This window comes from Parus major, chromosome 1 (genome assembly GCF_001522545.3).
Source record: "Parus major isolate Abel chromosome 1, Parus_major1.1, whole genome shotgun sequence".
In the NCBI taxonomy this organism is placed as follows: domain Eukaryota; kingdom Metazoa; phylum Chordata; class Aves; order Passeriformes; family Paridae; genus Parus; species Parus major.
In genome coordinates this window covers 20214816-20225987 of record NC_031768.1, presented here as the reverse complement: position 1 = coordinate 20225987, position 11172 = coordinate 20214816, and the positions used below count along the sequence as shown (strand labels likewise).

General features: G+C 36.9%; 1 long non-coding RNA gene across 1 annotated transcript; it reads right to left on the bottom strand.

Annotated features, from left to right (window-relative positions):
• Positions 1-332: 332 nt before the first annotated feature.
• On the bottom strand, positions 333-10843 carry LOC117243891. The gene is made up of 3 exons (XR_004495886.1): positions 10662-10843; positions 8194-8298; positions 333-1745 (listed from the first exon to the last, which is right to left on the bottom strand). It is a non-coding gene; the product is annotated as an uncharacterized LOC117243891 (long non-coding RNA).
• Positions 10844-11172: the final 329 nt, after the last annotated feature.

Below are 11172 nucleotides of genomic sequence, written 5' to 3'. Positions count from 1 at the left end.
AAATGTGTTTGATGTCATATCAAATGATTTTTGGAAGTCTTATTACACTGATGTTAACATAACAAGTCATATGCTCAAGAATATAGCAAATTAGTTCATGCATTATAAATTGTTCTGTTTATCCCCGTTTATTAAGGGCCATTTATACTGGCCACTGGCATTATTTTGTTTGATTTAATTGAAGAATTTACATCTGCCTTGGCATCATATTTATTCTATGAAATTCAGACACTACAATAACTGGGTTTCTTTCAAAGGCATTTTAAAATGAATATTTATGAGAGAAAAAGTCCCCTACACAGCTCTCCCAATATTTTAGGCAGAAAGCTCAGCTACCTAATTGAAGAATTAGTAAGGAACAAACATTAAAAAAAAACAAATTAACTAAGACAATAAGCAGGTTTTGATGGATAAACTTGGGTTTTTTAGAGATGTATTTTCAGAAAAAACTCCCACTTCCTCCTAAATCATTTATGTTGGTACATCATAATATCATTTTATGAGAAAATCCAGGAGAAAGGAAAAGCAGAAAAAATACAGGAAAGATTTTTTCCCCTGAGATATTTCCATAATTATTTTATGGCAAAAAGCTGTCTGGGAGTGAGGTGATGTGCTTTGGAGCTGCTCTTTGAAGCTTTCAGCAGCAAGAGGCTTCCTCCCTAGCATGTGTTTTAAATGTTTTGCTGGATTACAGTCCACCTGCACAGAACTGTTCTGACCTTTTTACCCTTCCAATATTTTAAACATTTGACCTGCTTTCCTTCCTGCAGTTTTTCTTCTGAGAATACTCTTGAAATAATTATGTAAATGTCCATCTTAATGCATTTTCACTGCCACGTGCATTTTCAGCCCCCTTATGTTATCTTTTCACGATGCCAGAAAAACATGAGCCAGATGTGTTGAACACAAAATACTACAGCAGGGATTTCCCTCACAGCAATTGTGATATGCAGGTTCTTCAAGGCTTGCCATGAAGTAATAGGGCTATTTTTAATGCAAGAATATTACATAGTTTGAAGAGTATTAAAGATGTATACACATATTTACTGTGCTGAGTAATACTGGTCTACAAGAAAACACTTCAACAATAAAATAAATCCAACAGAAAATTTCCTTGTTATTCTAAAATTTGCCACTACCATTATGGATTTCTCTAATAGTCATAGGTAGCTGATTTTCTGCATTCATTTGTTATATAAGTACAGGATAAAGTTGAACAGCACAAGCTGAGCTGCAGACTGTTGGCATCCCACATAATTGTATATTGACATTCATTAGTCAGTTGACTCTTGAAATTGTGCTAACAGACTAAACACTAGTTCTATATTTGATTGCTGAAGACCTTTGGCTTAGACCTCCTGAGTGAAAGCACAACCAAGTCTTTCAGTCAAAGTGTCTCTTGCTTGTGACAAATTGTTTATACGTGTTGGACCCTTTCCTAAACAGCATCATCTCTTCACAATCCCACTCCATAGTCAAAAGTGAGAATAGTGCTGGCTCCATTCTAATACTCTTCAGCAAAGAAGCTTGTTTCTATCAATCTTCCTTACTTTTTGACTTGCTTAATATACTGACCAATGCTGAGGAGCCAGACTGGAAGTGAGGCCTTTAGTCCATCCTGAAGTTCCCAGGGTGAAGCAGGGCTCTGCAGACAGTCCTTTGCCATGTCCCAAGTCTTTTGCCCAGTAACACTAATGGCAAATGAACTGCCTCTTTTCTTCTTCTGTATCAAATCCACCATAGTCCTGCCATAAAACACAGTAAGAAAATGATAAAATGATAAAAGAATGATAGCTGCAGAGTGACTGCAGTTCCTGCTAAAGTCACATTATATGGAATATGTGCTGTGATTTGACCCGGTGAATTACAAGGTGAGGCAGTGCTGGTAGCACCTATGCTTCCATGTAGGTCTCCTTAGTCACTCATCATTTATAAAGAGGTCTTTATCATGATTGCCTCACAGACTTTGGGGTTTTTTTAGAAATGGCATGAATACTGTGACTACAAAGAGGACAAAAAGGTGTAAAACTCTATTAGAGGATTGCCAGCAAATGTCATAGTTTGACTCAATGCATTAAACTCTTAAAGATATAGCATTAAAACATTATTTTATAGATTTTTGCATAGACATTGAGAGCTCCTGCTTAGTGGCTTCAGTCTACATTTTTCTCCTTTCATTTTTAAATTATGTTTATACTGGGCCTAAGCCTTGCCCCATAAAACCTGCCACAGACTTGGATAGTTATTCTATCTTTTGACAAAATGTTGGGGTTGGCTGAGAGCTCCCATGCATCTGCCATCTGACCTCCATGAATTATAGCTGGATTAGGCATGCCATGTTTTATAAGCTTAATGGTAGCTGTGTTAGAGAAAACTGCACTCCAGCGCACAGATTTCTTTTGTTGCTCATGACTCAAACTCTGCTGAACCATCTCAGGACTGCTCTTAGCACCAAGACTAAACTTTAAACAAGACTCATTAAAAAGACCCTGAGATGGACAAGTCAGTCTGTAGTACAGTATCCTCGGACCACAGTTTCCATATCTTCAATAGGATAAAATTTTCTAAGGCTGAAAGAACAATTTTTAGCACATCTTAGAAATCTGCCATAACCATATAAATTTGTAACATAATACATTTCTAATCTTTGTTCTGGTTATATGACTATTATTAGTTCCTAAACACATTTCTGAATTGGTGTTGAACATGTCTGATTTAGACTAAGGTAATCTTTATTGACAATCTTTCTTTATGGCAGAAAGAGAAAAATCATGAGTCAGTGACTAAACAATGCTGATTTTTGATAGGGATTTGACATGACTCTGAGAGACTGGCAAAATTCAAATGGCTGATGTAGGAGTGTAGTCTTGCAGTATTGATGGAAAAGGAAGAGACACATGGGAATATGTCAAATTCTGATTCTCTGAAACTGAATTCCCACTGAATTAAATAGGACCAGAAATCCATCCTACATATTAATGCATATGCTTATTGGGGAAGGAGGGGAAGGGAAAGGCATATTAATTTTACAAGTCAAGCTTACAGTAGTTGGGAAAATCAAAAGTCAGAATCCTGTGCAACCTCAGTTCTGTTTTTTTATGCAAACATCTTCTGATGCAGTCTCTGCTAACACTGCTACACAACATTATTTCTCTGGCATCCCTATCTGGTTCAAACTGAAGAGATTTACAGGTACAGATTTTAGTAATAACTACAAGGTTTAAAAAAATATGGTAGTAGAAACAGGTAGTCAGCTTAGAATATAATTATAAAGACTGTTGGATAGTGTATTTTGTGACTCCAAGTCACATAAATGTTTTTCAGTTATCTTCACAAAACACCTCTGAAATCAAATCCACATTCCAACAGGTCTGGCTTGATTTCAAGCCTCAAGGCAACATTTTTAGCTACCCTCTTGTGTCCCTTTTCTCCAACCCCTGACTTCACAGATAAATAACCTTAAAAGACAACCTTAAGTAAAGGTGCAAATAGGCAAAGAGAAGCCTGTGGAACACAGAGAAGATCTTGGCCTATGCAGAAAGGAAATTAAGCATTTCTAAAGCTGGTCTAGTTCTCCAAGCCCTTTCCTATCGCCAGTTTCCTTCTTCCATTTGAAATAAATAGCATTTTAATTATGAATACAACTCAAACTTAACATAAAAAAAAAAAAGTGTTTAAAGGTGAAGAGAGATGCCCACCACTCTATTAACTTTTTTGCACCTTCCCTGCAGAAGTTGTTTCTGTCAATTTATTTTCATTTCAGCTGAGCAAAACGGGAAGGAAAAAGCAGGTTGACACAGATGGTTGTCAGCCAAGTGATGACTGCAGCTGAGAATGACTGTACAAAAATATACAGCTTGCTAAACTGTGTATTGTTTGGCTTCCATGTGTATCAAATGTCAAAAGAAATAAAATTTGGAGAATATATTTAGAACTCTTTTTTTAAGACTTGTTAAATTATTGTTGTAAAATGGAAGGGTGGTCATCTGTAAAGGAGTAGAATTGAAGAAAACAGAAAATTTAATTAATCCTGCACCCAAAACATCTGAAAACAGAACAGAGAATAGCCTCTTAAATACAAAGCTAAACCCCTAAATAAATAGTCTGGATTGAGAGTTATTTGGGTCATTTACAAGTGCTGAATACCCTTAGTCCCATTCAGGTCAGCAAGAGAGGGGTATTTGAAAGTCAGACCAAGTCAAAGGTCTGGATGAAGATTTTTGAACCCTGCTTTTAGACTCTTGGATCACACAACTGACCACATTGTACTTTAATAGACCAAACAAACTTAGTGAGGAGAAAAATTTAAAATAAGCTAAAATAATCTCCCTAGAGTTTTTTAGAGTTGCTGCCATCTTCAGGGTGAGGGCAGGCTTTGTCCACACAGGAAAGCTGCAGGACCTTAAATACAATTGATCTTATTTTAACTTAGATCTATCTTGAGCCAAGGCTAAGCCTAATGTAGACACACTGAAATCAATTGTAATGTTGCCTGTGTCTTTAGCTAATTTAAATGTACATGCATTAGCAGATTGCATCAGTTCAACTAGATTGATCTTTAAATTGCCTTGCCTATAGTTGTGCCATTTCTAGGGAGCCAAGGTTCTCATTTGGAAGAGAGAGCTGCCAAAGCCACTCACCCTTCTCCTACCTGTCAGCTCTGCAGAGTACTACCCAAATTAGTCAGTAAATATCTAAGTTATCAGTAAAATTGCTGATCAGCTAGCACTAATCAATATGTCAACTAATACTCATAAAACTGCCAGAGTATTCCCAGGAGAAAAGCCACTGAGCTGTACACATCACTACTACAGTTCTACTGAGATTAGTTAAATTTTACCAGGCATAACTTTGGACTACAGCAGACATAAATACTGTTAGCATAGGTTTTGTAGTCAGAACTTAGGTAACTAAGTCAGTGATGACTTTTGATTATTTGAATTTTTTCCTGTTCTTGAACTGCTGCCTCTGTGAGCTCTAAAGACTGATAACCAAGCACAAACTAATTTTAAATTGTGTGTCCTTTCCCTACCGGCTTTCAGAACAATGTAATCTCACCTTCATTCTAGCAGGGTAAAAATCAGGTACAGAAGATAAGCATGAGATAATGAATTTCTCTTACTTTCCTTGATCATTAATAAATGAGGTTATTTACCTCCTTGACTCCTGGAATTAGTTGTGACACAACACCTTTATGCAATCAGTTTGTTCTGAAAACCTGATAATAGGAACCCATCTGCTTAGAGACATAAAGGAGAATTCATTATATGCCCAGTAATTACTTTCAATGCAACATAAAGAGATTGCATGCACAGCTTCTTAGAGTTAAACATGCTGTCAAAAAGAACACCTTGATGTGTGGGAATAAGAGGAGTTCAAAAATGTGGTAGCTAATAACAACATTTAAGAATTTCAATAGGAAAAATTTATATTGTGCCTTATTGTCCTTGTCCTTAGCTGCAGAGAAACCAACATCTTTGTGCAGGATTTCAAAAAAGCTGTTCCTGAGTGCCTCCACTGTAGACAACTCTTTTCTCTATCTACCTAAATTATGACAGACAATGACTTGTATAAAATGCACATTTTCCTATGAAAGAAGAAAGGACAAAACATCAGGTTTGATGCCTAATCATTGTGGCTTTCCCCAAAGCTGGCAAAGCCTCCAAGTGCACAATCAGGATTTTGTATATGATTGAACATCAAATGTTGAGGCCACATAAAGAGTACTATTGTCAGTCTCCCAAGCAAACCTTTTCTGTTTCTTTACTAGGAGAATGAGACCAAAGCCTTGAAGGATGAAGTGAAATTATTTGGGTTAAGTGGTGAGAAGCAGGTGACTGGAACTTAATCTGTGAGGAGATGGAAAAAGAGAAAATAACAATCCTTTGATCTTCCTGACATATTATCCAGATGGTCCTCGCTAATTATATTTCCCCTTGTGGTTTAGCTACCAAACATGTACAAATATTTACAGTGGACAAAAGTACATCTCTGTTTGAATGTCACTTTTTAATTGTGTTTTATCCATGGAACAGTACAAGTCGAGCATTTTTCTGATCGTATTTTCACTTTATGAGCTGAAGTCCTCCAGTTTTCTTTTCCCACTTCCATTCCATTTTTTTATATCTTTCATTCTAATGAAACATGGCATGCTAAGAGACAGTTATTCTTGGAAATCAGGAAGGGTTTTAAACTGTCTAAATATTCCTTTCAGCCAGGAATAAAGTTGCAAAGACAATTAGCATGCTTAAGGTTAAAAATACAGTTAAGTGGTTATTCAGATCAGGCTTTAAATACGATGTTATGCCAATAAATTTGAGATACTCTTCTTTGACTTGGCTCTCTGCATATAAGACTCTCATGCTCAGTAAAATCAAAACTATTCTGGATACAGTGCTGCAAGGATTTGCTGGAGACTTCTGTAGCAGCTAGATTTTCTGAAAGATAATATCTTCTAAACATTATTAAATATCACTCTCCCAGAGGATTTACCTCTTAAACACATGCTGAATATAACTAGTCAGCCTTGACAGAACTCTCAGCTTAATAATATTTTTTCTTCTTTTTTAATCATACAATAAAAGCTCTCGCACTTGATGCAATTAAATATCCAATGGCACTTTAATAACAATAATGTTAATGATTGAATCTTGACAAAACTACAAATATAATCCTGTCTCCACTGAGATCAGTGGCAAAGCTTACACTGTCTTCCTTGAGGCCAGGATTTTGCTCATATCTAAGGTCATTACATTCTGCCTATATAAATTCCCCTTACATTTACAATTTTTATTGTCAAAGGAATGATAAAACCTGCAATAGGGTTGGTAAAAAGCCAGCTCCTGTGTAAATTTGCCATGAGCAAATACATTACTTTTCCCCAGTGCTTCTCTAAGAACTACATACTTTTTCTACCTAGCCTTTCTTGTGCATGACCAGGTCTAGGAGCGGCACACTGACAGGTTTCCCTTGAAATGGTGAGGGAAAAAGCATTCCCAAGACGGTAAATCTGTGACAGGGGCGAGATGGAGGAAGGAACAGCTCTGAGAAGGCTTTATTGTCATAGTTTTAGCTTCCACTGGATTTACAGTCCTAGCAGGTCTCCTGGCACAGGTGACCACCCTGATCACAGGGATCCCAGGGGCTACAGGGGTCCTGAGACATGGGAACAGAGAAGCTGTGGATGGCCCATCATTAGAACTGTTAAAGTCAGGCTGGATGATGCTTTGAGCAACCTGATCTGGTGAAAGCTGAGGTCCCTTCCAAACTAAATAATTTTGTGCTCCTGTGCATCTGTGATTCCTCAAATGTTCCCAAAATCCAGCAGATCCCTTCTCTGCGCTGCTTCCATCCCTGTCCCCATCAGACTACTTCTGTCCTTGCTGCCTCCTTCACCTGGTCCACAATTCATCCCCAAACTTTCCATGTGTGCAGAGGAGGTGCAGATGCCATCATGCTTTGGGAGAAGAGATGTGTTACAGGCAGCTTGAAAAGCACAGATCTAGCCTGTGCCAGAAGGCTTGCCTTACCCTGGAGTACACAAAATTCCTGGATGCTTTCTGAAGTTCAGCTGAATTTTTTACTTAGCAATAAATGTGGTATAAATTATTATTTATAGCTAGTAACAGTGAACTCAGTAATGTTTTCAAACCCTTTAAAAAAATTCAGAAAGACGTGGTTGAAAACAACTTTCTACATTAATTGCTGCATTTTAATGTTGTTTGTTTTAAAATAAGCCAGTGAGTTTGTACACTCTCTTTTGGTGTAATATGTTCTGCAATTAAATACGATTGAAGAAAGCTTATTAATAGATGAATGATCTTCTAATATTAGCTGATATCAACTGTCTAGTCTGTTAATCAGAAAGAATGATGGATGGTCACATGGGGGTGTTTGAGATATTGGATATTCAAACTGTATTGCCACCTACTATGACTGAGTTTTTCTTAAATATTTCAGCAAATAAAACAGCCTTGGTAGTTTCCCTGTGTCAGATAAAAACCTTGAAGTATCACTTCTCTCTCTAGAAGGGCTTTTTTGCTTCTCTGTCACAGACAGTAAATAGGATCCATCCAAACATTGTTTTACAATGCTGCAGTCTGAACCACAATAGTTGACAAAATCTAATAGATTGGCAACTGTCCTGCTATTGATCAAGGACTGCTAAAATAAAAATAGAAACCAAGGCAGTACCTAGCAGCTGGATGTGGATGTTTGTTTGAAGGATGTTGTAAGTATTAGATGTTTCACTCTCATTAAACTTCTGGTGTAATCTTTCTTCCTCTGCGATGGATGTCACTATGAATGAAAGGAGAAGGACATCAAAACTGGAAATCATTCTGAGTATTTATTACTTCTATGATCTTTCCAACTCAGAGAAAATTTCTAGTTCTAAAAAATGTTAATAATGAAGTAAAAGGAAAAATCCTTGGAGGATATTTGCCATTCACTGTCTGGAGAATTTAACCTCAAAATTTAACTAGAAAGAATTAATAATCTAAATCCACCTAAGCCATTCTGAACATTTACCATCTAAAGTGAGTGGTAAAACAAAACCATATGCATTTTTGTCTTTAAAAAGAAAGAAATAAAGCAGTTTCCAAAACCCAAAGTGCAAAATCCAGGTATATTTTAATAGTTTAGGAGCAGAGCCAGGTTCATATTAATGTGACTGTGACTTCCCTGTGTTCTCTTTCAAAGCCTTTCATGCTAGTTTTTGAACTAAAAAACAAATCTCAATATAATTTAAAAAAATTAGCTTCAGAATAGCATACCAGTTATGTTTGCAAGAATTTATTCATGTAATTATTCAGTTCAAAAATATGTATATCTGCTGTTTTGAAGAAATATGACTGCAGACTACAGACTGTCTCCCAGAGGCAATAAAGGAAAGCCTTTCTTATATCTGGATTGGATGAGTTTTTACCCTTTTCAACAAACAAATCAGATCCACTGGGAATACAGATCAGTGGAAATGGTGTTTTATTCTAAGCTCATATAGCCTTGACAGATAATCACAAGAAAGATGACATTTCAAACCCAAAGTGTCTGCAGATGAACAAACTGCCCTATGAGGACTTTTTCAAATTCCCACCACCAGAGCTTACATTTAGAGAATAAACAGTCTTTCAGGTTGTAAGATGTCATGAGGTCTCCCTTCACAGCTCTGCCAGCCCCTTTGTGTGTTCAATTTTAATGTCTCAAGCAATTTTCCCCATTCAGGACCAGACCCATCAAACACTTTTAGATAAGATGATTGTTATCTTCAGCTGTGACAGGAGGCTACAATGTCATCACAGAATTAGATTTTATTTTGTCTCATGTCATTGTATAACCCGACACGTCAACATGAGTTCATTCAACTTAGTTTATCCTTCACTGGTTTGGAATAGATATGAGCAGGAAGTCAATATATATTTTTCTATTATTGCCTTTAAACTCTTCATTTCTGTGGTTTTGGTTCTGCCAGTTTGGAAATATACAGCCCCTTTTAAATTTTTGATCCGTTTCTAAAACCTTTTTTCATTCTTGCTAAAGAAGTCTGGAATTTTGGGGTTTGGCCCTTAAAGTTTCATCAGATATTGGTATTGAAACTGCAATTAGCTTTTCATTCCATGGAAAATATCTCATGTGCAGCTGTAATGCTGCTATCACCATGTACCAGAAGCAATCAGAGAAAATCACTCTCACATTTTATTTTCTAGTAATGCAGTTACCAAAGAGGGCAACTTTACATAAGTCCTTACAATTCTCTGTAATCCTTCAGAAACAATTTCCAAATGTATCCACCAGACAAAAATATGAAATAAAACACTTTGAGCCTGATACTGCCCTGGCTATACATATGCACCTCTCCTTCAGACTCAAATATCCACTTGCATTGGATTTTCTTTCCCACCTCAAAAAAGAGACTATTGATGACAGAACTGCCATCATCAGGACATGAGGTTTAATTTTCAGAGGGATCAATACTTTTTTCACCTCTATATAGACAAACAAGGGTTTTCCAAGTACATGTTCTATGATCAGTAGCTCTATAGGAATAATTTTACTATTTTTCAGTTTATAAACCTACCTTCTGATTTTATAAAGTTAAATAGGGAATAATTTTAAACACCAAGCAATTTCAAACTAAGCCTGTGAAATATCCAGAGTCTAGAGAAATGTATCATACACCATTAGCAGTTTTGGTAGCAGTTTTGCTTTCTGGGGGGGATGAAGGGAAGTACAGAAAGGTTAAAGACTAAATCACAGGGCTGCAAAGGGAGGTCAGTGGGGTCAGAAGGATTTGCTGCTTTCACAAAGGACACTACAATCAGTAATCTGCTGTCATGCTGCATGTACAGCTCTTTAAGCACATTTGACACTGATGCATGGGAAGCAATCTGAGTAGGGAGCTAAAAAGGCAGTTACTTCAAACACATGAATAGTGCACTGGAGTGATGATGTGAAAATAGATTTAAGACCAAAATAAACACCAGATCAAAAAAGAAGAAAACACTAATTACCACTATAGATGGCAAGGCACTTATACAAATGATGCTAGAGCAAACTCTCTTCAATTATAAAATTAGTATCATTAGTCTCACCACAATTTGAATGAAAAGTTGTAAAATCAAGGAGCTGCAGACATTGTCTGACTAGAATCAGACACTGCCTACCTGGATGAGCATCCACCCATTTCATTTGATTCATTAATCTAAAGACTCTGTCTCCTGCAAGCCACATCAACCCTAACAAAATTGGATATTTGGTTAGCAATGATCTTTGAATAAGTAAATCAAAAAGGATATGAGAGCTCAGATTTGTAGCTAATCTGTACAAGTAAAAAATACTGTGGTTTTATGTGGCTGATTTTCAAATGGACAATGTTAGATCAGTCACAAGGACTCAGACTTCCCCTAGCCCAACACTAATTGCAGCCCTGCCATTAGGGTTTTAATTGAATGTCAGTGGTGGGGGAGGAGGAGTCAATGCCCCAGGAGGGGCAAACTGAGTACCCTAGCCTGGTTCATTCCTGGAGTCCCTATCCAGGTGGGTTTGTATCCTACTGCAGCTGCTTACTTCTTACATGACGGACATAAATACTCACCTGAGCTGAATTCATCTACCCAGATGAAGCCCATTATTTAAACAACAATCTCTCAAGACATAAATGAGTTTATTCTACAC